Source organism: Triturus cristatus, chromosome 1_2 (genome assembly GCF_964204655.1).
Source record: "Triturus cristatus chromosome 1_2, aTriCri1.1, whole genome shotgun sequence".
Classification (NCBI taxonomy): domain Eukaryota; kingdom Metazoa; phylum Chordata; class Amphibia; order Caudata; family Salamandridae; genus Triturus; species Triturus cristatus.
The window spans coordinates 175,902,048-175,927,935 of record NC_140580.1 but is presented as its reverse complement, the minus strand read 5'-3'; positions in this window follow the sequence as shown (position 1 = coordinate 175,927,935).

Here is a 25,888-nt window from a genome sequence, read left to right as displayed (position 1 = left end):
TGTAAAAAATGTGTTGTAAGTGCATGCGTTGTAAAAGTGTGCGTTGTAACGACATACATCCGGAGGTAGCCATCCCCATGAGACTGCGACTTGTCCAACTCAAAATCCTGCATGGCATTTACCTTGCCGCAGGAGTTTTGGTCGAGATGGGCAGGAGGACTGATCCTTATTGCCTAAGGCAGTGTCACCAGGAGGGCACCCAAACCGAGAAATCATGGGTTTCATTGGGACGGGCCCTTGCAAAATGAAATATCGCACAAAAATGGGGTGTGGGGGAAATGCCAACCATTAGAGACTGGGTTGCTGACATGAATGGAGCCATGATTGCGGAGAAGGATGTTTTCAAGCACAGAGGATGCCCCAGAAAATGGGATCGAAAGTGGGCTGCATGGAATATATACAGGGGTGAAACATGCCTGTCTCCCACTGTGGAGCTACGACCCAGTAAAGTAAGATGGCAAGGCCCATTAAATGCCGTGGGAGGGATACCGGAATGAAGAATCATTGTTGTATCACTATATGAAAAACAACCTATGCATATCTTGCATCTGCTTGTATGTTATTGATGAACTGCATTGCCGTGCTTCTTGTTATGTTGCTGAATAAAAAGAGTTTAAAAAAAAATCAAGATGGCTTGGTAAAAGCTATCCCTCTTTAAGGAAGTGGAGCAATTCCTCACAGAAGTACTTTATAACTACTGTTCAAGCCTTCCTTATATCTGATGTGGGTGGTGGCAATGCGTTGCTCCACAGCCTCCAAGACTCCACACTGGCCCCTTGTGAAGCATCCGACATCCTGCTGCAGGCCTCATTAAGGGGTTGAAGAAACATGACCACATATCCATAATCCTGATGAAACTCCACAGGCTCCCATTTCCAGCTTGCACCATCTTCAAAACCAATGAAATCATCTAGAAACCCATCCTGGCCATGACATCTCTGTATGTGGATGACAAGTCCCCCATCTTCGGTGGCACGCTGCACACCTGCAGGTATGACACCATCAGATTCGAGTCTGAAGTGAAAACATTATAAACCAAGGAAACAGGCCTTCTCATCTATGCACCAAGTATCTGCAACAATAGCCCTTTATCCATCAGGACTGCCCCAACCCTGCCATTTAGGAAGGAGTTAAAGAAAGACCACTGTCTTATGAGTCAGTAAAACCAGCTGCCCTTTCTATCACATCTCCTTGGCTGTGCCTTGCTTTTGACCCTGTGCCAGGCTCTGATACCTATAGCATGCATACATATGTGCATACACTGGGGGAATGCGTATTGTTTCCTTTTCTTGATTCAGCTGTAAAATAAATGCAGTTTTGCTAAACGATCAGCCCTGTGAGTAATTTGTGGAGCTAAGAACAATACTAGCATCGAACAGCATTCGTAACAGCGGCCACAGGAAGAACAAGGGAAGGCCTTGGGAGGATGTCTCGCCTCATTCCTTTTTTGTGTGCATTTGTCACTTGGCGCGATCTTCTGCCAAGAGATATGGAAAAGTAACACATGACTGTGAACTTGTGAAGCATCTAATCTGTCATTTGTTTTGAAGCAGCCAAACCGTCTGTGTCAGATGAGATTTACAGCAAACCGTGGGGAGCATCGTGCTGTCAAGCAACAGTCTGGCGATGCCCCGCCCTTTCCTCCGGATGAGAATGGATTTCAGAAGCCGCTAGAGTAGAGATGTCTTCGTTTAGGCGCTACAATAAGAAGGTGGTTGCGCACCCTTTGGAGCCAGGCCTAATATTATTGCGCAAAATATCTTCGGAAACTATCGCTCCAGCAATAAACGTATCCATTCTCAGTGCATGGAATTATAGTCATTACACCTTTAGTTTATGTTCTTGCCTGCCTGTTGTTAGCCACAAGATGGGGCATAGGGGAGGCGTGGGTCTGCTGTGTACGTGCAAAAATAAAACTCACTTTGTGATCTTGTGCAAAATGCCTATATTAACAAACTAAATAAAGCTTTTCTCGCCCTTGCACACAGGGATGCAAATAGCAACATGAAAAATAATAAAGTTTCTCTAAATTCTTTATAAACGGCGACTTGTGATGCATTATATAAGGAATAATGTACTCACTGGCGTATTTTATAAGGATATTGAAAGTCACCGAGGAGTTCCATAACCATATAGAGGAAAGAGGCTGAAGCTGAGCTCCTTTACAAGGTTATTAAACTCCTCGGTGGCTTGTAGTATCCTCATCATATATGCCAGGGGGTACATTCTCTCATATAATACATGGTCACATTATCAACTTTCCCACAAACCACTTAAAACCTTGGTGCGTAGCGCTTTCATATGAAAGAGCGAGCATGTTTACAAACATGAAGAATAAAAATAAGACCTCTTGTGCGAAACTAAAGACGCATAAAAAACCTGTTAGATATTTGTTGCAAACAGATATTAGAAACAGTTTAGTATAAATCAGTTTAAAAAAAACAGTTGCAGTAGCTCAGACTGTAGAGACGAAAAACATGCCGAAAGATTCTAGCTTTTCTCTGTCTAAGGAGTGATAAAAATAAACCTATTGTCTCTGCCTGTCATTGTAAGCTATTAAAATAGAACAGAAGAAAGAAAAGCAACATTCTGTCTTTTTGCTTCAAACGGGTGCTTCAAGTATGCTCAGTGAACTGACCTGCCTGTCACCTCAGTTACTGGCTCCGGCAGCAGGCATTGTGACGTCAGAGCTCGACTGTAATCATGTATAATAGTGGAGTTCTGATCAGCGGCGACTGGGTGTGTTACAAGTCACCGATTATAGAGAAATTAAAGACTGTTGTGTATACAGCAATTAAAGAACCCCATTTCTTGCTAAGACAATCAAGGCCAAGAACAGGAGAAGGGGTAGAATTGGACAAACCCACAGTTGACACTTGGCTGTGGGATGCATTAAACATTGTGGTGCCAGAAAAAACCTGTGGCCAAGGCAGATGCCATCTACCAGCCCCGTGGTTTACAGAGGCACTGCCAATACAGAAAGCCAGCTACAAAAAGCTGGAGAGAGAGTGGAGGAGGGGTACAATGAGGAGAGAAAATGTAGATATAAATGTACCCTAAAAATTATCACAGGATCTGTAAAAGAGCTTGTACTTAGATCAAATTAATGCAGCAAAAACCCTTTTCAAAGTCCTGAGTGAACTCTCAAATCCCAATAAGAACCTCACAATACCAGAACTGTCGCAATCAAAATGCATGGAAATATCTTGCTTCTTTGTACAAAAGGTCGCAGACATCCAGATCACACTAAATCAAGGAGAGAAAGACCATTCTCCGCCAAAGAGTAAATCGGAGAAGCCGGTGACCACAGAGCAGACGGACCGAGATCTAATAAGAGAAGGAGGCAAACTGAGGTCATGCAATACATAGGACCTGACGGAATTTGTGTCACTGCTGACATCAATTAAATCCAGATCCCCCGAATCCTCAATCTGGGCAATTAGGATGAAGGTCTTAGATGGGGACAATTTTCAGCCACTTGTAGAACTGATCAACTCATTGGTAAAACAAGGTACGATTCCAAAAAGCATGGAAACATGCTATGGTCCGACCCCTTCTAAAGAAACCTAGCCTGGACACTGAAAACTGGGCTAATTAGAGACCAGCATCTCTGCTTCCCATTATGGCAAAGATAATGGAGAAGCATGTCAATGTCCAACTATACAGCTTCTTGGAGATACAAGACCTTCATCCACCCCAGTCATGATTCAGGAAAGATCACAGGAGTTACTTTTCTTCTTAGATGGCTCCTAGACAGAGGCAAGATGGCAGCGCTGATATTACTTGATCTCAGTGCAGCCTTCGACACTGTGTCGAATACTACACTCCTTGAAAGACTGATGGAATTAGGATTAGAGGATACAGTCCTCACCTGGATGACTTCTGTTTTTTCAGACCGGCAGATTCAGGTGTTCTCAGCAATGGCCTCCTTCCAGAGACCTTCCATGATTTCAGGAGTTCCTCAAAGGTCATCCCTGAGTGTGGCACTATTTATTATCTATTTGCACCCACATAGCAGACTTAGTGGAAAACTGTGGTCTCACTTTATTTTCATATGCAGATGACACCCTCATCAACTTCTCACTGTCATCAGCACAGATACACAACTCAGAGACCTTGAACTCTGGACTGAGGCTGGTCGTGGATTGGATGAATAAGCAATCACTCAAGCTCAATGGAGAGAAGACAGAGGTTCTTGTATTAGGCAAGAACCCATCCTTGTGGGGTCCCCAACACTGTCTGGAAAGTTTGGGACCTCTCCCTATTTAAAAAGCAAAAGATCTGGGGAATGTGGTAGACGATAAGTTGTCCATGAAACGACAGGTGAAAAAACTAGCGGCCACGTGCTTTGCCACTTTAAAATGGCTCCGAAAAATCATCTGGCAGCTACCAACTCATGCTAAAAGAATGGTGATTCAGACACTAGTGATATCTAGGCTGAACTACGGGAATGTACTATATCTCAGAGCAAACAAAGCTACTATTAAACGACTCCAAATAGTCCAGAACTCAGCAGCAAGGACGCTTTTTAGGCTGCCAAAAACCATCTCTGAATCAGAGGTCATTTGCGGGTATTACACTTGTTGCCAATAGAAAAAAGAAATCAGTTCAAGACCCTATGTTATGTGCACAAGGCTAGAGCAGGAAGGGTGTGTAATCAAAAGGGGGACAGAAGAGCAAGATTTTTATGGAGGTCCTGTTCCTATGCTCCTTTGTATACATATATGAGACACTGAAGGAGATCAGTTCCTCTGTCGTGGCAAACATGTGTCAGATGTCACTGTATGCCTGAAGTGTTTGTCGCTGGGAGATCTGAATTTCAGATCATAAAGCCCTCACACACCTGTTGGGGTGTCATGCTTCATCATAGGGCACTCCTCGTCAGACCGGCGCTGCATTGTCTAACGGGCCTGGTGGCTTCTTTAGCGGAGTTCTTTTGATCTGAGATCGCCGTATGTGAAGGGTGTATGTGGGCAGCAGGTGCTTGATATGTGCTAAAGTGAGTAAATGGTTTAAAATAGGCTCCAGACCAATGGATATTTTAATTCGAAAGTAGGGTTGTGACTAAGTAAAAACAGTGGTGCTACCAGCAGGTCTTAAGGTACCCAGGTAGCTAGTGAGTATGTGTGGTCGACATGTTTCGTGTCATCTGAGCTCACAAATCGAGCTACACTTCTTCAGGACCAAGAGTAGCTAGAAGTAGTGATCCCCGGTGGGGAACACAAACAAAGGATAACCCAGAGTATGGGGATGTGATTAGAACAGTGTCAGGTCCCGAGTTAGGAACCTGTCAAGCAGGAAGGGCTGTAGATGAACTGGAAGACACCCACCCGATTGCGGCATTGCTGCTCTAATATAGCAGAACTGGAAGACGCCCACCCATTGTGGCATTGCTGCTCTAATATAGCAGAACTGGAAGACGCCCACCCAATTGTGGCATTGCTGCTCTAATATAGCAGAACTGGAAGACGCCCACCCAATTGTGGCATTGCTGCTCTAATATAGCAGAACTGGAAGACGCCCACCCTATTGTGGCATTGCTGCTCTAATATAGAAGAACTGGAAGACGCCCACCCGATTGTGGCATTGCTGCTCTAATATAGAAGAACTGGAAGACACCCACCCGATTGCGGCATTGCTGCTCTAATATAGCAGAACTGGAAGACGCCCACCCGATTGTGGCATTGCCGCTCTAATATAGCAGAACTGGAAGACGCCCACCCGATTGTGGCATTGCTGCTCTAATATTGCAGAACTGGAAGACACCCACTCTGTTGTTGCACCTCCGGGAAACCTCAATGGGGTATCTGAGCACTTAACATATTGCAGTAATAATAATTTTGAAGATATTACGTCAGAACTCAACTGTAATAACTTATTACAGTTGAGTTCTGATGTCACAATGATTGCTGCCAGAGCCATCGGACGAGAGTAAAGGCAGGTGAGGTCATGGAGCACAATTTAAAAATGAAACATCTTTCTGCATATTTCTACTGTGCCTTTAAAAAAACACATGTATTAAATTAGATTGTCTTTCTTTGTCTCATCCTGCCATGCCCTCCATAAACTACGTTGCAAGCCGCTCACTCACTTCCCCATATGCTCTTTTCATTGCTCTCCTACCCCTTGTGATCCTTAAAATAATATATTTAAAAAATAATTTGGAGGCGTCTGCAGTTGTATGTGTCCTGGCCGCTCTATTTAAAAAAAAAAGTGCTTTCACATAAGTTTTTTATTTTTTATTTACCACTCTAATTGATGTCCACAAGCAGGTCATCATGACACATGGGTGCACTTTTGTATCATTGTGCCTTTTTTCTTTGGCTAATGCTGCACTGCCATTTATTTTGGTAAATGCTGTACAGCATCACCAAAAATACATTGACAAAGCCAATAGGTTAAAAAGGCGAGACCTACTGGCTTTGCTAAAGGTTGTAGATATCTGTGAGGAGGCCGATGTTCACTTTGCATTGGACACTTGCAATGCCTGAGATGGAAATCTCAGGAGTTCATCCACACATTTTGCAAGGAGGAAGTGTTACTTTGTGTGCGGCCACTGGCAGCAAGAGTGCAGCCTTCGCTTTGTTCGGGCTGCCTCTGCAAGCTCATGAACCTCCAATCAGCAGAGCTGGAGCTATCCACCATGTGACCCGAGGCCAAGTGATTTCAGCCACTGTAGACCAAGTCAGTAGCGGCTGCCTCTAGAGTAAAGTGGTAGGGCGGGGGCTTGGGGTTGGGCTTTAAAAATAAAGTAAAAAGACGTACCTACCAATATGCTCCCTCGTTTCTTCTCTTGTCCCAGAAGGGGATGGGCTTCACTGCACAGGATCCCCATCCAATCTAGACACCACTCTCATGCTATGCCTAGCATGAGAGCAGTGCCTGGATTGGCATGAGCAGGCTGGTTTAATGCTCGCTCAGGCACAAGGAGCCTGCAGCTTCTTTCCAACCTAGCTGTACAACACATCTGGGTTGGAGAAACCTAAGTGAGCATGTCTGTCTGGCCAACCTAAGACGGTTGGCCAAACTGACACGTGCACTTATAAGTGCCTACCACTCCTTCCTACTGCTGAAGTGATGCTCGTCAGCATAGCACCGCCCTAACTGTGGCTAGCAATAAGGTAAGAAAAATAAATTGATAATACGATGGTTTTATTTTCATTTTTCAGTGGGGGTTACGCTCCTGGACCCAGTATGTCTCCATGATGAGCCGGACAGCTACTGGCAATGTTGCCAACCTGCAGCATAGTGTTTGACTACCTTCTGGTCTGTCGACGTGAAAAACCCGAGATGTCGGGTAAAGAACCTAGCAACACAGGAGGGATTTTCGCTCAATCTGAGTCAGAAAATCAGCAGGAAAGAAAACTTTCTTTCTTGAGTCCCCTCACTCACCAGGGTTTCCCCTTGGTGACATGCTTCATCATAGGGGCCATATCAGTCCGCTGCAAACTGAGGCGTGCTGCGACTTGCGGAAATACGTAGGAGCAATGTTGTGAAGACTATGTGTGGTGCAGTGGTGTAGTGGAGTGGACAGAGGCGAGTTAAAAATACCTAGCTAGTGGGCAATGTAATTTTATTCTTGCTCCTAGTTGGTATGTCTAAAAACGGGGGTAAGATACTGGAAAAACCTAGCTGTAATGAGTTAGGAATCCCTAGTATATGTCAACATTTTTCGAGCATTCCCCAGAGCTCTTTGTCAGCACTACACAGGGTCCAGCCCTGTGTACGCCACTCCTAATTAACCTACAATCAGGTATTCACAAGTAAATAGAAAATACGCTGCAACTAATAGGCAGGCGTTAATACATACGATGCGGTCTGGAGGGGAACCAAGTAGGTGACACACCATGAGGAGATCTCCCGTCAAAATTAGATAAACGAGAACCCTCATCCCCCCAAGACCATGGGGCACAATTTTGCTTACATATAAATACTACGTGACAATGGTTGATCATACTACGTGACAATGGTTGATCGTATGTATTAACGCATGCTTATTAGTTGCAGCGTTTGTTCTATTTACTTGTGAATACCTGATTGTAGGTCAATTAGGAGTGGCGTACACAGTGCTGGACCCTGTGTAGTCCTGACAAAGAGCTCTGGGGAATGCTCGAAACATGTTGATGTATACTAGGGATTCCTAACTCATTACAGCTAGGTTTTTCCAGTATCTTACCCTGTTTTCAGACATACCAACTAGGAGCAAGAATAAAATTATTTTGCCCACTAGCTAGGTATTTTTAACTCACCTCTGTCCACTCCACCACACCACTGCACCACACATAGTCTTCACAACAGTGCTCCGACGTATTTCCGCAAGTCGCAGCACGCCTCAGTTCGTAGCGGACTGAGATGGCCCCTATGATGAAGCATGTCACCAAGGGGAAACCCTGGTGAATGAGGGGACTCAAGAAAGAAAGTTTTCTTTCCTGATGATTTTCTGGCTCAGATTGAGCGAAAATCCCTCCCTTGTTGCTAGGTTCTTTACCCGACATCTCAGGTTTTTCACGTCTACTATTGCATCAGGAGGGTGGACCTAGCATATAAATCTACCTCCCATTTATTTTTTGAACTACCTTCTGTTCTGTTCATCTGTTATGGAGATCAGAGATGCAAAAATAATAAATAACACGAGCTCTGTTGCCCTGTGGTGTTTAAAGTAGGCTTTGTACAGTACCATTCACTTCCGTAATGACGCGAGGCAGACTTTTGCATGGCACTGAGTGCCACATGTTTTTGTAAATAAAACTTTATGTTGTTAGGGTAAAACTTTTTTGTGTACATCTTGCTACTCTGTTGTTGTACTGCGCGCCGCTGGGTGTTCACCTGTAGCGTTCCTGTATGACAAACATAAAGTATTTATAAACATTACATTAAAATACGTCTCCAAAATAACAACTGTGGTTAACCACAAGACAACTCGTGTGTGTCTTCATGAACCGTAGTCGACCTTCTCACAGCGATGTCTTTTCCCACATTCACTCTGTAAACTAGGCCTCCGTTAACCGCCTGCGGCCCAGGCCTGTGTGTAAACACCATAGGGGCGTCTTCTAGGTTTGATAACATGAAAATGACTGAGCGGGGATAGCCAGAGCGTCTTTCCTACCGCCTGGGCCGCCACACAACATCACTGATGGCCTAATGCTCTGTGGTTGAGACCGGAAGTTCCCTGGGTCAAGTAGTTCTGCCTGCTGGCTGACACTTCCTTTTGAGAAAACTGATTGCTACCCCTATTTTAAAAGGAAATCTCCAGCTAAAGGGTATTTTTTTAATACACAAAGCCCAAACCCCTATAGAGTACCCGGGCAGCCTCATGAGTCATTGGCACTTTTAAAGGTTTTTTTACCCTGGTAAAATGTGCGCAGCTGCAAGGGTTTTGTCTCCCCCTAGACAAAGAGATATGTCTGCACCCCCACCAGAGGGCGCTACCCTGTGAGCAGCACGCAGCCCCGAGTCTTTCCTTCAAATACTATTCACTTGGGTAATAGTGACACCTGTTTGTCAAAGTGTTTACGAACTACAGAAGTGCGGGATGCCGCTCTACAGAAACAGCAAGCGTTTAAATATATATATATTTTTTATTATTTCACTAAAGCACCGGTATTTTCAAATGCACGTTGAAAGTCTTTCTGGCGGGGTGTAGTGCTTCGCCTTTTCTTTCTGTGGCACTTAGAGGCGCACTAAGGTTACTAACTTTGCTGCATGTGTGCAGGTGCAACTTTCAGATACAACTTTCCTAGCCTAGGATTTTCCTCTTTTAAATTAGGTGTCATGCCACCCTAATAACTACACACAAACTCTCTTAGATCATGGAGGAGGCGGGGTAACATGGGGTGCAGAGTTACACTGCGTCATTCAGGAAGAGCAATCATGCCTCCAGCATCTATACTGAAGCACATCCAAGGTACATTGTAAACCTCATCAATGTATTAAAAAATGTGAATAAATAATCCCAGTAAAGGCATTTGAGTAATACTTTGTTCATTTGTAATAAGATATGTCTGGCTATATTTCTCCTCACGCTGTCAGTGGACTTTTGGCATTTTACCTTGTTGTTGCCTGCAGGTAAAGCAGAGAACACATGTGGCAACGCTGCTGACATGCTTTTTATTGTGGCTGCATTTAAAAAACGAGCCCAAGGCAATAAACATGCATTCACACATATGCTTCATGATTCTGGTGTAAAGTCAACCTTTGCATGCATCACCTCACATGTGCACATGTGTGTCATGAGGCAGGGTTTTTTATTTTTTATAATTCACTGCTCCAAGATGGAAAACACTCATCTTGGAGCAGTAAATATAATAAATATAAAAAATCTGTGAAGGTGCATTTAGATAAAGGAATTGATCCTTGGCAAATTACAGCTGGTGGTTCCTACTAAAAGTTAAAATTAGAAAAAATTGAAAATTTTAAATAAACAATGGGATTGATGGGGGCTGGGGAACAATGGAGGAGTGGAGGTTGAGAACGCAAGCCATGCTGGCGAGCGGTGGTGGGTAGGGTGAGGTGGGGAGCAATGGAGTAGCCCTATGGAGGGAGAGAGGTATACGAAAATAGCCGAGCTAGATAAACAGGATTAGGGTGAGGACTGCAATGGACAAGCTGGGGGGCAACACGTCAAGAGCACCAAGGAATAACTAGGCAACACCTGGCTCAACAACATGTACCTGGAAGCAGGGCCGGCTTTGGTGCTGGTGGGGCCCAGTGGGATAGTCTTTTTTGGTGCCCTCACATGACCTCCTTCTCCATTAATTCCCTCACTACATTTCTCCAACAGTGCACCTCACCTCTCCATAGCCTCTCTTTTTTTTTATAGTGCTACTCATAGTTCACTCACACTCAGTTCTTTGATCTGCATGGGATACAGTCCTTGGCAGTAGGCACATTAACCCTCTGCGCCACTTTATGATAAGCCAAAGATGCCACTAGATAAAATTCAGATCGCTCACTAGTAGGAACATTAATCACCAGAGTTATCTCAACATTTTTTCTGTTACCTGTAAATTGCTGGGTACAAGGAAGTTCACTTGCTTTTAAACCAAAAGTTATTTTTAAACGCAGAGCCCCACCCCAAAGTCAGCGCCAGCTGCGGCTGCACCAGTTACACTGCCCTAAAGCCAGCCCTGCTTGGAAGGATGACCCCAACTTTCATCTACTTCTAATTCTCTTGGATTTAACCTGGATACAGATTACCCTAAAGGAATACATCACCAAGAAAACTAAGCTGTTCTTGTACCAGCTCTCTCTCTACTAAAGAAAGATAAATCAATCCCTTCAGAAAGTAACTTTAGAACTGTTGTTCAAGCGCTGGTACTCTTGCATCTGGATGGTGGCAGTTCTGTGTTCTATGTCTCCCGGATATCACACTGCCGTCCCTTAGAAGCATCCTACATGCAGCCGAATGCCTTGTCTATGCCTGAAGAAATATGACCACACTGCTCCCATCTGGATGAAACTTCATTGGCTCCTCTTACTGGCCCACACCATCTTCAAAATCAGAAGGATCATCTACAAAACCATCATGACTGAAGACTTGCTTGTCTGGCTGAAATCCCAATACCTCCGATGGCTCGTTGCGCACTCTGACTGGAGACAAAGAAGTGCAAAAAAAAAAAAGCATGGAAGTGGACCTTTTTTTACCGGGTGCACCTGGGCTCGGGAAATCCAACCAATGATGAGCAATAGGATGAAAACCCACTGTAAGCACAGGGCTCGTACACAATAGTGTTTCCGCACCTAAAAATGTAGTCAATGCATGCAACACCTGAAGACCTCGTACCTCTATCCAGCTAAACAGTTCAACTTGAAATCTCACAAGAACAAAACAGGAAACCAATGAATAGCCCCTACTCACAGCGCCCAGTTAGATGCCACCCCATGGGTATATACTATAATAGCTGCATTCCATTTTTCTCTCCACTTCTGTATAGATCTGTGTAGCGGGCAACATCGGTAGAAGGTAAATCCATGGCCTATGCTTGTGTGTTAGAGCATCATCCAGTGACTTGTGTCTAAGCAGGCGTCTCACGTGATCAAAGGAGCCAAAGTGCATTTAAAGTGTAATTGGCAGTTCTACTGTACGTATACCAGTACGGATTAACAACTGATGTAAGCATACACTGCAAGGGCAAAAGCTTGAGTAAAGATGGAAGCGTGCCTTCATCGTGGACTGCCCTACCTGTGCACCCATGTGTTTCAAAATAGACCAGCGTACCAAAACGGAGCCTGGGTAATCAATTTTATACAGAACAGTTGTTTCAATGGTCTTTACAAGGAAAAGAGTAAATAGTAAAGGCATGTCAGTTCAACATGTTCAGACTACAAAAACAAATAATCCTATATTTTACAGGCTAGATTAGCCTAATGCATTGCTTATCATGCCACAAAGAATGCCACCGTAGAGGGTGCTACAATTAACTATCCATTTAGAAAAGCAAACTGGATGATAGTATATACAGCTTTTATCTACTGAGCTTAGAACCAGTGTATCAGTGAAACGCCTAGTGTTTTTTGTAATCACACAAGCGTATATGTGCAAGAAAGAAATGTCTATACAATAGAGCAAATGGCCATGGGATAGTGATACACATGTCCAGTGGGGGAGGTCAAACAGTTGAAATAGACGATATTCTGTCCCTAGTCTACTTGTTCATGTTGATGTTTCAACACACCATTGATATCAGGGTCATCATCAGGACAGTGAGATGAGAGCAACTGTGCTTGATTTGTTTCAGAGGTAATCCGGAGAGTAGAGCCTTATAATTATAAAATGCATAGAGCTTCTCAGTAAGTGAAAATGAGTGTTGGGAGATACAGACTGTCACTGTCCTCCCAATGCGCACCCATGAGATGGTTGGGTTGGGTGTTGGTCTAGCCGGCAGCAACAGCGTAGGTGAACCAGCCTCTTCTTAATGATAGTGGAAGAAAAGACCCAGGAGGCGAGGTGAGGGAGTCTCTACAGGAGCAATGGGACGCCGCAGAATACTGAAAAGAGGTATGAGAATATTATGAACCATGCACCACCTTTACATGTGGATAAAAGGCAATGAAACGTCATTCGAATTAAGTTTGATTGTTCAATTACTTAAAATCATTACAATATACTATCATTGTTAAAATGGCAAAATTAAAAATCCTGTGCATATTATTACAAATTGATGAAGCATAAAACTTTAAAATTAATGTCGACACTGGCTATAAAGTGCAGATGCATTAGGCTTAAAGGAACGTCATGAAACATCCCAAATATATTCCTGTCTAAAAAAAAAAATCTTTGGGTGCAAACAATGAAATAATCAAAAAAGAACTCTACAAAGCAGTACGATATTTAAATGGTAATTGGTAATGTAGTGTTACTTCATCCCATTCACAATAACACTTTAAATCGCACTTTTTAACAAGGCTTCATTGCTGCTTTGGCCATCTGTGGCACGTGCCGACCTCCTGAAGACACCAGCAGCGACTGCTGAGAAAATACATCTGTGCCACAGCTGGGGGTGGTTCCCGCTGTGCTCTAATTGGCTGAGGCATAGCAAAGAGAGACAGATAACCAGTCATTGGCTCTTGTCTCATAATGAGACCACCCGAGCGAGGAGAACTGTTCCTTCGTGTTCTTAGGGTGTCTCTAACGTGCCGTTCTTTCGCCATTTCTTTAGTGTGTGTATATGGTTCCTGTCTGTCTTACGCGTTCCTTATCTAACCTCTAGCTGTGGCACAATTGTTGTGCACACAAACTAGGAGAACATCTTCAACATTTTGATACCCAACACCCACCCCTCCCGTCAGAAGGGCATCTTTAGCTGCTTGTGTGGACAGCTATCAGCCTAGCACCTGCACTGGTGATGCCCTAGCTAGGGCTAGCTAGTCATGCATAGCTATAGAACCAGCCGCCACGCTTAGCCGCTGCAGACTTTAGCTGTAAGGGAGGGTCAGAACGCTGATTCACTCGAGGCGGTGCATCACCTGATCTCACCAAGAGACTAGGACTAATGCAGTACTATAACTGTACAGGGCAACCAATTACAGCAAGGCCGGAATGGTGCACCGGGCATCAGGCGTGTCCTGGTAGGCTGGAAGGGCGGGGGTCGGTTTTGTAGCAGTGCAGCAATTTTTACAGCACTGCTAAGTTTGTGTATAGCCAGCAGTTTTCGGGCAACAATAAAAGTGTCAAGATTGCTCTGGTGATTAATGTACCTTCTTGAGAGAGGTGGGAGTTTTGTCTAGTGGCAGTTTTGAATTATTTAAGGTAGCACAGGGGGTTCATATGCCTGCTGCAAAGAACGTGTATCGTGTATCATACATATCGAAGAACAGTATGCATCGCTCGGTGGGTTACTGCTTTTGTTACAGAGCTTCTTTTGTCACTGTTCAGTTCTTAAGTAACAATTGTAATCTAACACATTGAGCTATGAACTGCCATCCAAGAGCTGTAAGCAAACTACATGGTAAGGGCTCGGAAGTTCTGTTTTTTTTCCGTTTTTCATTATGCTGATGTTGCTAAAAAAAAAGGTTTGTTTGGGTAGAAATAAATAAGTGAACCCTAACCCCTGTGTTATGTTCTGAATACTTAGTTTGTGCATCTCCAGACCAAGCACTCTTAATAATGCCTACCAGTATGGATAACATGTGAATCATACACATTGTAGTCCCCTTTGCCTTTACCATCCTTATCCAAGCCTCTGACCGCAATCTACTGTTGTTTGATAACTTTTTCTCCACCATCATGAAGACAGTCGCCAACTTCAGTGCCCCCCCACTTAGAGGGGCTGGCCCCTCAATGCTTCCCAAGACCGTGCTAATTCTTTCCCCGCCTCTCCACCACCAGCCACTATCCCTACAGCTGTTCCGAAAGTCCCCCCTCTAGCTACCTTTAATCAGAAGTTAACTCCACCGCATTGCCTGTGGTGAGCGAGACGCGACAGCACATGCATCAGGAGAGTCTATATTCTCCCCCTCCCTCACGGGTAGCTGGTTCTAACTCCCCTAGCCCCACCACTCACAACGCTGCCAGGACTCTTTCCAGGAGCCCTTCCCCCAGCCCAACCTGTATTACCGACCTGGTCCGAAAGGCTGGAAAGGGTCGCCTGTTGTCCATCCCCTCCTCCCCTTTCCTACACATCCCTCCAAGCACGCAGGTCCATTTCCCAGAATCCCCTGCCCCGGGGCCCACTCCCTCGCCACCTGCCCTACCTCGCCCTTACCTTCACTCACTAGCCATCCTCTGCCGCAAGGTCCCCGGGACCTAGCCTCACATCTCCATTCACACACTTCATTGGAAGCCCGACTTAATGAGATTGCACTCTGCCTACAACAACTGAAGGCAGACGTGCGCTCCCTATCACACCTCACTGAGGATTTGTCAATCAATTCCAGACTAAGCCGCTCCATTATGACCAATCTCCATCTACGCACCCTCCCAGACTGCGGCTGTACCCGGGGCCCTTCCCCCCCAATCCTAGGTGAACCGCATCCCACACCACGCACACCCCATAGGCGGGCCTCTGCGCCGCACCCTAATGACCCCTCCCGCCCCTCCAGGTGTAGAGCCTAACTGTCGGATACTGATATCCATTCTCACTGACTTTCTTATTACCTGACACTTCCCTCCAACCCATCAAACTTGCATCTAATTGAAGCAATCCCCACTGATCCCTTCTGGGAACCTAGGCCAAACACTAGAACCTCAAACAAGAACAACCACACGATAGTCACCACCACTCTACCTCCACCAACTCACACCCCCGTTAGTCTCAATGGTGCGCTCCTTAACTGCAGATTCGGGTGTTAAACACGCTGCGGATATTGCCATCTCATCCTTGTCCAGGATCTTGTCCTTGTAATGTTGACGGAAACCTGGCTAAATGACTCATCCACTCCCATCCTGGACCTTTTGATGCCACCCAACTTTGACATCACTAGGTTGGACAGAACGAGTGGTCAAGGGGGAGGCATTGCATGCCTACATCGTAGTGATCTAACAGTGAAAGTCATTCAGGCCGACCTTTTGCCGTCCTGTGAATACCCATGTAATGAAGTGACTGAAGAAAATAACCATTCATGCAAACTGCACACGTTTTACCCCCCCACCCCCCCGCGACAACATTCCGTTCACAGAACAGATCATGGACATTATTATGGCCAACGCGGATTTCCAGGGCACTTAGTTCTTCCTGGGAGATTTCAACCTCCACTGGAATGATGTAAACGATGTGGTGGTTAATAGCCTTAAATCCTTCCTACTTGACCTTAACCTTATTCAAATATGAGACAGCCCTACACAAATCAAAGGAGCCACTTTAGATCTTGTCATTGGTAAGCCCAACTCTTTCCTCCTGGAGTCGATCCTCCCATGTAACTGGACAGACCACTATTGCATCACCTTCAGCCTCCTTGAACCGGTCAGCGCTTTGTGATAACATATTACCCCCCCCCCATGAACATGTCGGATGTCCATGACCTTACGGCCCACTATAACTACGCAATACTTAATGTACTTGACTCGGTGGCACCACTTCAGCTTAAAAGAGTATCCTCTAAACTCTCCAAACCGTGGTTCAATGATAGTCTTAATGCCGAAAAAAAAGATTTAAGACTTGGCGAAATGAAGTGGCGATCGCATCCCTCTCTTGAACATCTTTCCAACTTGAGATCCTTGCGAAGCATATACAATAAACGCATTAGAAGCTCGAAGGCCACCTTCTTCAGAACTCAACTTGATCAAGCAAAAAACCGTCCTAAAAAACTGTTCGAACTCATCAAGTCTCAAGCTAACAATCATCCTAACCTCTCGGCTCTGTGTCAAAGGACACTGCCAAACTGTGAAGAATTCGCGGTTTTCTTCACTGAGAAGACTACTAAGATCGAGACTGAATTACGCTCGGCCCGAGCTCCCCTCTCGAACGGTCCACTGAACACCCTTCGCCCCTCTAAGTCAAATATCACTGACCCTATACAGCCCTTCTTCCCCCAAAACAATGCTTCCTGGAGTCTGATCCAAACCTTGGATGAATCCACTAGTCGCAAAATGCTGTTGACTTTGAAACCTTCCAATCACTATAATGACCCTCTGCCATCGAACCTTTTATCGGAAGTGAGATCCTCCTTACTAACACTCTGGACGATGATTGCCAATGCCTCAGTTACACAAGGTGCTATCCACGATTGCCTTAAAGCGGGCCAAGTTACCCCGATCCTAAAGAAACCAAATGCTGATCCCATGGACCTTCTTAATTTTCGCCCTTTCACCAACAACTCCACCTTGGCAAAACTCCTGGAGAAATGTGTGCTCGCACAACTGTGTCATCATTTCGACCATTTCCAACCCCTGGACCAATGCCAATCTGGTTTCCACCCAGGCCATAGTACAGAGTCAGCGCTAACGCACATCGTGGATGATGCACTGAATATACTGGATCACAATGAGTCGTGCCTTTTGATCCTCCTGGACCTTTCGTCAGCATTTGATATTGTCAAACATGATCACCTAATTGACCTCCTGGAACACAAGATGGGGCTGTCTGGGCCTGTATAAAATTGGTTCTCTGCGTTCCTTCAGAACAGATACCAAAGCTTCAAGGTGAACCAATCCATGTCCCATCCTGAACCGGTCACCTTGGGGGTCCCAAAGGTTCAGCACTGTCCCCTACGCTCCTTAACCCGTTCATGGAGCCTCTGACAGATCCTAAAATCATCCAGCATTCTCTATCATATGTATGCGGACGATACCCAGCTATACCTGAAGATAGCTTCTCCCGAAGACATTCAGTCCCTCAACTCAGTCTTGATGAAAACTCAAAGCTGGTTGACACGTAACCACTTGAAGCTAAATGCTCTTAAAACCAAATTTTCACTGATCTCACCCCACAACAAATCCCTCGTCATGGATCAATGGCTGAATCAGCTAACTGCTCTTAACTGTAGTCCTCATCTCGTGGACTCGGCATCCTCTCTGGGCGCCATTCTAGACAAAAGTCTGAACATGTAGAAGCACATCAGTTCCCTCACCAAAGTAGCGAACTTCCAACACAGCTTACTTAGGAAGCTCAAACCCTTTCTCCCTGCTCATGACCTAAAGGTGGCAGTACAAGCATTAGTGATCTCAAAGCTAGAGTATGGTAGCGCAACACTTTGCGGCCTGCCTAGGATGAGGATGGCTCCTCTTAGGGCTACCCTCAACTCCGCTGCTAGGCTCGTAACTGGCACAAAAAATACCACCACAACTCTCCGAACCTGCGGAACCTGAATTGGCTACCATATGAAGCTCGGATACAGTTAAAAATTGCATGTATGGCGCACAAAGCCATCCACTTCAAGACCCCGCTGTACCTCGTGCAGAAACTAGAGCTCTCCTGTGGCTCTAGAGCCTCCAGAAGCTCCAGTACCCTTTTGCTAAAACCACAAAAATTCAAGAAAAAAAGACATATAAACGAGCCTTCTCGGGTTTGGCTCAGTGGATCTGGAACACCCTTACCCCCATGTCAGGGTAAACCCTTCCACTGTCTCCTTCAAAAAAGAAGTCAAGGGGCTCTTGATGAAGAAATGTCTGCCTTAGCCTGGCCCCCTCATCTTATTCTGGGGCCTTAGCCTTGACTTTGTCCCAGCCACCTGGTTCTTGAGTTTGTCGGACAATTCTAAAATGTGTTTTTGTCGCTGTGTTGATTCTGTTGTGTCTGCTTTTCCCTCACGAGAACATTGGACAATTTTAGACATCGACTTTGCCGCTTTGTATATTCTGTTTTGTTTGATAATACCCTTGGTGATGCATAATCTGTAAATCGCTCTGATACCCTCGGCGGTCATATTCGCGCTATATAAAACTTTCAAAATAAATAAATACGTAACATTTTCTAAACACTGATTTACACAAATATGACTCATTGGCTCTGTATGTGTGTAATGTAAAGTGCTCCAACACCTTACAATGGCATGAGAAACGATATAAAACAAATGAAATACATGTGAGAGAGGAGGGCTACGGAGAGATGAGAGCCACTGTTGGATGGTGATAGTGAGGTAATCATTGAAGAGCCCCAACACAGATTGCTGTATCCAGGTACTCTGTAAGGTCATCATTTAGTATGCTTTAAAAGCTAATACAATTCAATATATAATGACAAATGTGTTGCAGAATGCACCATTTTACCCCAAATGCTCTTGGGAATAACCTCCCAAAGCCCACTTTGTAGTGGTCAAGCTCACTCGCTGCACTCATCATGCACCATATGGGGGGCTGATCAGACAAAATATGCCAGGGCTGCTTTGGGTTCCCAGTACGGCTCTGAATTACAGTACGATCTCTACACAAAAACAACAAACGGGGGCAGCACAGACAGCAAAGAGGCTGGTTTTCATCATGCAGAAGTACTGTCAAAGCCGCCTTGCTGAAAGGATCCAGCTCGAACCAAGAAAACCACAAGGCTAATCTCGAAGAAGTGGACCACACATAAAAAAATATTGTGTTGCTCCACGTTCGAAGCAGTGTAATCCCTGGGTGTGCTCAGACAACAGGTCACTCATCGCTCCCTCCGTTGTTTTTATCCATCAGATCTGGTGTGAAGCCATGCTATCCGGGTGAGAAGAACATTGTGTTCTTTAAACATGGGGGGAAAAGGACCAAAATGTTAACAGGAAGTTCCTTATAGTCTAACAACATTTGCAGATACGAGTTATCAGAACACCAAGCTCCCTTCCGCATGTGGTTCTTATAGAGATGCATATATGTTTCGCTTTCATGTGACCCAAGTGAAGATGGACCTCTGTGGTCCTGAAAACTATTCATCACAAATATGTACAAGGCTAGGAAAGGTATCTTTCTTCTAAAATGGACTGTGTCTTTTTCTCTCATAAATTTTTTTTTATCACATTTTGCCTCTTGCACGTGTACGAGGTTCAACTTTAAAACACTGTATTTGTAATTGTAATTGCATTTATATAGCGCTTACTACCCCTAACAAGGCATTGAAGCGCTTTTTCGGAGAGTAGCACACTACTTCGGAACTCAAAAAGGATTTGCGCTGAATTAGTATAGTGAAATATGAGGTTAAATTGAGCTGTGGATTTGTTAGTCTGTTGGATAATGGAGGAATAGAAGAGAAAAAGGTTTGCATTTATATAGTGTTTGCTATCCCTGATGAGGTGTTGAAGTGCTTTTCAGCAAGTAGCAGACTACTCTTGAACCCAAAAAGGATTAGAGGTGAATTAGTGTAGGAAAATATGAAATTAATTTGATTTGAGCCGTGGACGTGTTAGTCTGTTAGTTTGATTGTAAAAAGAATAGTGGAGAGATAGAAGAAGGAAGGGTCTAGAAAGTTTTTTAAATTTATTTTTGGAGTTCGTAGCAGTAGGAGGGCGTTTGGGATGGGTAAAGGGGACGTGGAGGGGAAAGAGTCAGAGGGAAGGGTTTAGAAAGGCTTCTTTAGGAGATCTGAGTAGTAAACGAGGTATGAGATGATGCAAGGAGGGGTAGAGGAGGGGAGAGTCTAGAAAGGGTTATTTAGGGATCATAGTAGTGGTATGGGGTTTGGAATGAATGGGGGAGTGGAGCTAGAGGATATATTGAGAGAGGTATAGGGTGAGAAATAGGGCAGTGCATTGCAAAGAGTAGTAGAATGAGGTTTGAGATGAGTCAGAGAGTTGAGGTATAAGATATATTGAGAGCAGTTTTGGGTGAAAAATAGGGCAGTGCAATGGAAAAAGTAGTGAAATGAGGTTTGAGATGAGTCAGAGTGGAGGTAGAGGATATATTGTGAGAAATATAGGGTGAGATATAGGGTAGTGCATTGGAAATGCTGAATTAGAAGCAAAGTAATAAATATAAAGATTCATAAGTACATGGAAGGTATATCATAAGTACATGGAAGTTATATATGCATAGGGAAGATACTATATGTAGATTAAAGTTGCATTTAATAAACTCAGACTTTCAAGTGTTGCTGTAATTTAAAGTATTTTTATATCAAAAGGAAAGCAATTGTAGATAGAGAGTTATGATAAAAGATTTACTTATTTATGTCGTCACCATGTTAAACATAGAATAATATAGCAAAAGTAATATGTACATTTCTTAAGCCGAACTAACGAATACCTATATCTTTAAAAATGTAATTATTATACATGTTTATACAAAGCGATACACGTATGTAGGTACACATCTTTAGTCTAAATAAATGCTTATATACAGAGGGATATGCTGTATATTTATGTTTGAGTATGGCGGTTATGTGGGGGAAGAGCCAATTCTTGAGTAGTCTTCTGAATGTAAGGTGGTTATCCGTGGATCTTATGCTGGGGGGTAAAGAGTTCCACAGTTTGGCTGCTTGAACAGAGAAGGATGTGTCATCCATGTTTTTTTTCCTGTACGGTAGGATTTTGAGGGGAGGTCCACTCTAGAACGGAGGTTCCTTTGTTGAATGTATTTTGCTATTTGCTCCTGATGATGAGCAGCCCTGTTCCATGTATCGCTTTGTGGCTGATACAAAACAGCTTGAATGTGGATCTTCTGGCAACCGGTAACCAATGTAGGGCTTTCAAGGTAGGGGAGATGTGGGCTTGCGGTTTTTATATGAAAGAGTAGTCTGGCAGCCGAGCTCTGCATCAGTTGTAGTCTTTTCATAGTTGTTAAAGATGATCCATGGTAGAGGCTATTGGTGTATTCGAGTTTCGACAGAACAAGAGCGATGGTAGACCTGGTCCTTGTGTGGGAATCCCAGGTAGGGGAAGATGCGTCGCAGGGTTTTTATAGTAGCAAAGCTTGATCTTGCTAGTTTGTCCACTAGGGTATTCATTGATAGCTTGGAGTCCATAGTAATTCCGAGGTTTCTTACCTCCTTTGATACTTGAGGCAATGTGTTCCCTGATCATCAGGCTATGCGGCAAGTGGTCATAATTTTTCCAATCACCACGTGTGAGTATTTCCGTTTTGGAAGCATTCAATCTGAGATAGCTCCATCTCATCCGTTGAGCCACGGCTCTAAGACAACTGAAATTTGGTGAGTTTCCAATGTCTTTGGGGCGTTCCAGTTGAAGGAGTATTTGTGTGTCATCTGCATAGTTGTAACATATGAGGTTTTTTTGGGCCAAGCCTCTCACATAAATATGCATATACGGGCAGCTGAGCTTGAACAATTCACCTTTCAACACAACACGGCAGTGTGTGACTCCTCCGTCTGCTGTCCTTGTGAGTCTCTCTCTGGGCTGTGCCTACTCTAAGGTGAGGGGAGATGCTTCTGTCCGTCCTCAAAAGAACCTGTGGGTCATCTGTGGGAGCGCCCTCAAGGACAAGAAGAGCTTTGAAGGCCCAGAGCTTGTGAACGCACAGTCTGTGTGTCTGTTCGCGTCTGACTTATTTCCAAGTTTAAGCCTGGGCACCGAGAAGGGCGGGTTAAAACATGCATTAAATTATGCAATCTGCAGATGGTGGTCGGTATATGTAAACACATTTAATATCGATGGTGTTTTGTAGGTTGGCGCTTTCTCGCTTTCCATGGCCTGTGTTGCGCGGCTGAGGTGCTGGAGGAAGAAGGGAGGCAAATTGAAAAATGTGTCGGGAGTGGAAAGCTAATAACTTTGTGAAATAGTCCACTGGGCTGAGTGCCAGCTGCAGACATCTGGATCACAGATTTCACTCTTGGCAATGCCACTTCGTCTTTTCCTACTTCTAGGCTCTATAAAATAAGTACTGTTAAGTCAAAAATTGCACCTGTTATTATTTAAATGTCAAGTTAACTTTTACTTAATATTGTGGGCTGTGTAAATGGTTAACATTATTTATATTATGAACTGTAGCAGCATGTGGTAGAAGACAGACACCTTTTCAGAGGCATTTCAGAGGCATTGACAGTGCAACAAAGCTGGTCACACAGATATGGCACAGCAAGCAACAAGCGAGACCTTGCAACCAGACAGAACAAGGAGATGACACTAAGTGAGAGAAAGAGGTACATGCCCTTAGAGAAGGCTGATGGACAGGAATAGCGAAAGAAGTGGGGTAGTGCAGGACAGCAGATGATGTAACAGCAGAGCTGAAATTCAGGGCCTATGAGTTCCACGTTCTCAAGGCTTTGAAGCCATAGCCCAGCCCCAGTACTAGCCAGGCTCACATTTAGACTCAAAGAAAGTTCTGTCTCTGTCAAGGGAACCGAGCCCTTTCGGGGATGTTGGTGTTGATGCTGCCCCAGTGCTGGCAGCAGTGAGTGCTCCTGTCTCATCAGTGGCATGTGTAAAGGATGCACTTGTTGCATTATGTGTGTTGTAACGCTCTCTTGCAGATAAGCTGGATTGCAGGTCAGCTTGCACTTATAATTAGGGCTCCCGGTTCTATGGTAATTATTTTTAAAATATTTCCGTCTGTATTTATCCATATTTATTTTTTACCCATATTATTGGTATTTATCCATATTTATTTTTATGTGTTTCAAGAACAAATGCAGTGATAATATGGTATATTTCCACATTTATTTAACATGCCTTCATACTTGCCTGTTGCGTTTTAGCAAATTAAGCAGCTAATATAGCAAAACATTGCCCTCGGGCAAATATTACTATTATATACAAAATATGTTAAAATATGCTTGTATGTAAGGAAATATCATCCTGTTTTGTAGCTCCCCATGTTGTCTGTCTGCTCAGCTGCTGGCCTGGAATTCATGAAGGGCAGCATGAGAAGTCACTCAAAAGAAGCACAATTTTCTGAATTTTTCTGCTTTAAAAACAAAAAACAGGATGGAAACACTTTGTTTTCTGTCTGTATTATCTGTAAAAATCAGTAAAAACTGAAAACTGGGAGCCCTACTTATAATAGTCATTTTAAGGTATGGTGATTGTAGCTGTGGTTGAGAAGCACGCTGGCCATGAATCCCAGCTAAAGTGCTGGGTGGTCCTTTCTTTGAAGTGTCATGGCTGTTGTTAATCCTCTATTTACAGGCCCACTTGACCTCCAGTGTTTGAATCAAGTGAAGGAAAAGGGACCTGAACTTGTGGGAGGACACAGCAGCAGGCCAAGATAACATGGACAATATTACAACGTTGAAGGAAATTGTTGGTATCTATCTAAGGGGTGAGAAGTGCTTTTTAGCACCATCTGTTATTCTGGGGTCAAAGGGCTCACTGGTCCTGGGTCATGCATCGAATTGTGTGGCCCGATTTTCTTTTTTAGCATTTTGAATTTGTGCTCAGCAGCTACTAAATTGTTGGTGTCGGGCATCAGCTGTGCATTCTTGTAAATGCTCATCATAAGGGCAGAGTATTTCATTTTGTTTTCAGCCTCTATATGTGTAGGCCTTCCCAGGACATGTTAATGAGGGGATTTAAGAATGCTAATTCAAGCTACACCTCATTCTTGAGTGAAGGTTTGAGCAGTGACACAATGGCAGTGGAAAAATAGCCACTGGGTACCGGGGTAGTTTTTCTCTGCAAGAGGGTGTTCTATGCTATAATATAATGGAGGTAAAACACTCACTCATTGACCCACCTGAGATATCAAGATGGTGAGTGCAGGTGCGTGACTCTTCTCTTGGCGGGGGTTTTGAACCCAGGGGGGGTGAAGAAATCCCAAAGGAAGATAGGAGTATGATGCCAAAATCGGAACGTCACTGTACAAGACGACAGGGGTCTGCTGCTCAGTCCAGCCATGGTCAGTGAAGCAGCAAACCGATTTCCAGTCTAAGGGAACCTCTGGCGGCTGCTGAACACCATGACAGCCTTTTTCCAAGCAGGGGAGGCTCCTCCAGTGCAGCGGAAGAGCGCCGCCCCACTTATGTGCCGCCCAAACCCCAGAGATAAAAAACAAAATAGTCATTGATTGCCATTTTATTTTTTATCGTCCTGTTCTAAACCGAGCGCCAGGGCAGTGCCTGCTGAGTGAGCAGGGAGGAGTGAAGGGTAGAGGGCTGCCTTTGCACTTGTTTAAAGTTCACATGTGTCTTTGGCCGGCTGTCTTGAGACGGCCAGCCACACATGCGCACTTTAAGCCTCTCAGAGAACACGTGCAGGCATCAAGTACCCTCGTGAGTGCCGAGAGAGGCCGCTCCCACCAATCAGGGCACTGCTGGCATGCTGGTTAAGAGCACGTGAGCAGACCAGGATTGGTTAAGGGGTTTTGCTGAGGCCTGCACTGCAGTCCCAAGAGACGAGGTGGAGTGAGAAGTACTTTGTCATCAGCATCCGGTAAGTGTTTTTCATTTTTTTTTCTTTTGTTTGTCCGCTTCCCCACCTTCAGTAGATGCCAGCCGCCACTGTTTAAAAGGATGCACGGCCACTCATGCATTCTCAGAAGATAGCAAGGGAGTAGACGAGGACATTACAAGGTGTTGGAAAGCGGAGAAAACTCCAATGGCATGTCTAACTTCCCCACCGAAAAATCTGTCAGTATTGAAAACAGGCGGATGTAGATTGAAACGAGTGTGGAATCTCAAGCGAAAGAGTGACAATAGCAGAGAATACAGTTCCCTTCTTGGTGGCAAGGTAAAATGAGGCAAATCGGAACGTAAGAGGTCTATGGGAATTTGTTTTTGAATCTGGAACAATTAGATAATCTGATTGGAGGAGGCTTTCCAAATGGGAGAGGTTCCACCATCATTTGTGTCTTTTGAATATCAGTGGAACTTTCATATGGGGACTTGAGTCTGAAAAGGAGACTGGCCAGAAGCCTCATGTAAGCACGGATACTGCGGGTGCTGCAATCCTGATCAAGGAAAGAGCAGCCCAAAGGATCCAGGACCGTGTTAGTTACATTTGCGCACCGGACTGCTCCTAACTGCACCTAATATGCAGGCACAATACCTTAGTGACAAGGTTGACAAGCATTGGCAAAGCCAATAGGTCTCGCGTGTACAAGCGCTATTGGCTATGTCAATGTGTTTTTGCCATGCTGTACACCAGTGTGGCTGCT